Source organism: Crocuta crocuta, unplaced genomic scaffold (assembly GCF_008692635.1).
Source record: "Crocuta crocuta isolate KB4526 unplaced genomic scaffold, BGI_CrCroc_1.0 scaffold696, whole genome shotgun sequence".
Taxonomy (NCBI): Eukaryota; Metazoa; Chordata; class Mammalia; order Carnivora; family Hyaenidae; genus Crocuta; species Crocuta crocuta.
In genome coordinates, this window is record NW_027529467.1 from 408,779 (window position 1) to 412,150 (window position 3,372).

At 34.5% G+C, this 3,372-nt stretch overlaps 1 protein-coding gene across 1 annotated transcript in view; it reads left to right on the forward strand.

Annotated features, from left to right (window-relative positions):
• The window catches only part of CFAP47 (cilia and flagella associated protein 47), a 492,482-nt gene that overhangs the window by 121,421 nt on the left and 367,689 nt on the right, over nucleotides 1-3,372 (forward strand).

A 3,372-nucleotide genomic window follows, 5' to 3' on the forward strand; every position in this document is an offset into this window, starting at 1 on the left:
TCCTCAGGTTGGGCTCATATTTCGGTTGCCACAGTTGCTATCAACCAGACATCAGGGCAGTATCAAGTATCACAGAACTCACCAGAAGGGAAGATACCATAATTTAGAGTGAGCACAAACAACTGTCTTGAAATCTAGACTCTTAAGTAATTCAGATACTGGAATTATCAGACACAGAATATAAATAATTTATTTTTAAAAAGTGGCATTACAAAAATTACTAATTAACATAGAATTATTCGATACAGACTTGAAAATGAACCAAATATAACTTTTAGAAATTGTAAAACAAAATGTGACAGGTAAAATTTTTAGGGCATCCACTAAACCAAAGATTGACTATAACTACACAAATAGTGGAGAAAGCAACAAAACCTCACTTAACTTTCTAAAACAGAAAAAAAATACTTTTAATAGCAAGAGAAAATTAAAACAAAAATGATGGAAAAAACTCTGTGTAGTTGAGTAATGCAATTAAATGAAAACAAGTTACTCTCACTAGTTAAAAAAAAATGTCTGAGTAAATAAGAAAAAAAAAAAAAGTCCAACTGCCTATTAAAGGAAGTAGATGTAAAACATAAGGAGAAGAAAGACTGAAGTAAAGCAGGGTTTTTCAACATTAGAACTGTTGACATTTTGGGGAGGGTGCTTCTTTTTTTCCTTGGAAGCTATTCTGTGTGTAGTAGGATGTTAGCAGCCTCCCTGGTATGTAACCAATAGCATCCTCCCCCTACTTATGACAGAAAGGAATTGTCTCCAAACATTGCTACATGTCTCCTGGGTGGTAAAACTACTACTTCAAAACCATCAAACTAAGAACAAGGGAAAATGTATGGTAGCATAACCAAAAGAAAGCTGGATAGCAGTATTGATTTTACATGTGATAACCTTATTTAAGAGGTAAAACAGAGGCACCTGGGTGGCTCAGTTGGTTAAGTGCCTGACTCTTTTTTTCTTTTAATTTTTTAATTTTTCAGAGAGAGAGAGAGAGAGAGAAAGCGAACGANCAGGTGCCCCATCTGACTCTTTATTTCTGGTTCAGGTCACGATCTCAGAGTTCATGAGATTGATCCCGTGTTGGCCTCTGCACTGACAGCACAGAGCCTGCTTAGGATTCTCTCTCTGCCCGTGGCACACTTAGCATTTTCTCTCTCTCTTTCTCTTAAACATTTAAATAAAAAAGAGGTAAAACATATTTTAAATACAAAGAAACCTTTTTAATATAAAAAGGAGTCTGGGTGGTAGTTCAGTCAGTTTAGTGACTGTCTCTTGATTTTGGCTTAGGTCATGAACCCAAGATCATGGGATTGAGCACTGCATCAGGCTCTGCACTGAGCATGGAGCCTACTTGGGATTCTCTTGCTCTTTGTCCTTCTGCCCCTCTCTCATGCATGTGCACTCTCTCTCTCTCTCTAAAAGTAAAGTAAAATTAAAAAGTTTAAAAAGAAGCCATTAAATAATTACAAAAGATGCAGCTCATCTGAAAACTATCAGAATTCTAAAATTGTATGCACAACCAAAGTAGTCTTAAAATACATAAACCTCAAATTAAAATAATAGGGGGAAATTGACCAGTCCTTCATCATTGTAGGATGTTTCAACATAGATCTCAATTATTGAGTCCTAAAGTCAAAAACCTTTGTGTAGATAAAGAACATGTAAAAAGAATATTTTATTAAAAGCCTCCTTCATTTAATACTAATATTATTAAAAATACTAAAAGTAGTATTAAGAATAGTATTCTAAAATCCTGCACCCTGCAGTTAGAGAATACACATTTTTTTCGTTGATATAGGAGATATTTATAAAAATTGATAGTGTTTCATTTTGTCTTTCAAGTTTAACACATTTTGAAGAGTTCACATCATAGAGACTGTGTTTTCTGATGATAAGTATAATTTTAAAATCATTAAAGAAAATATGAACAGGATTTGCCAAACATTTGGAATTATTTAAAAAAACTCCTATAGAGACTATAGGAGTTTTTTGAGTTTTGAGTTTTTTGAGTTTGAGAGAAAGAGAGAGACAGTGTGAGCGGGGGAGGAGCAGAGAGAGAGGGAGACACAGAATCCAAAGCAGGATCCAGGCTCAGAGCTGTCAGCATAGAGACTGATGCGGGCTCGAACTCAAACTCTCTGCTGACAGCTTTGAGCCTTGAGGCTGCTTCGGATTCTGTCTCCCTCTCTCCCTCTTCCTCCCCCACCGACACTCTTTTTCTCTCTCTCTCAAAAATAAATAAACATTAAAAAATTGAAATTGATCTCAAGTTAAAAGTTGAATCTTGAAAAGTAAGATATAATGAAATGAACATGTAGCAGGGACTGTAGAGATAATAGAACCCAATCTCCTCATTGTATGTACAGTAAAATCAACAGCATTAATGACTTACCTAGTGACACTTAGCTGGTTAACAACAGAATTGGATTTAAACCTGATTTTAAATTACACTTTTAATTTTTTACTCATTGAACTCTTATCAGTTTGAGTAATTCAACTTGTGTTATTTTTTTTTTACTTTTTTTCGTTATTTAGCTGAATAATCTTCATTCTAATTAAGATAGTAGGGAAATATGATTCCCATTTAGTAACAGTTCTTTGCTATAGGAGCCTACATATATAATAAAAATTTTAAAGTAATATCAAATATTTATTGAGCATTAAAAGTTATCCCATATTTATTTTTGTTTAAAGTTTATTTTGAGAGAGAGAGAGAGTGAGTGAGTGAGCAGGAGTGGGGCACAGAGAGAGGGAGAGAGAGAGAATCCCGAGTAGGTTGTTTGCTATCAGTGTAGAGCCTGATGAGGGGCTATATCTCAAAAACTGTAAGAGCACGACCTTAGCTAAAATCAAGAGTGAGACACTTAACTAACTGAGCCACCCAGGTTTCCTTCAAATATTATATTTAAAAATGAATACTACATACTGTGTTATTAGTAATCATAAAGATTTTAGATTGTTTAAATAAATAATAGGTATATAATGCAATGTGTGAAGAACATTAAGTGGAATTTTTAGTAATAATGATTAGAAAATATTTGTAACATATACATACAAGTGCTTAATAGTATCCACATCAAAATTTTTATGTTTTTTAGTTTTTTTAATGTTTGTTTATTTTTGAGAGAGAGAGAGAGAGAGACTGAGTGTCAGCAGGGGAGAGACAGAGAGAGAGGGAGACACAGAATCTCAAGCAGGCTGCAAGCTCTGAGCTGTCATCATGGATCCCGATGCAGGGCTCGAAGTCACAAGCTGTGAGATCATGACCTGAGCCAAAGTCGGACACTCAACTGACTGAACCACCCAGGCACCCCCCCAAAATTTTATGTGTTTATACATCTGTTAATATTTTATTTAGTCTATATGCATTTAAGA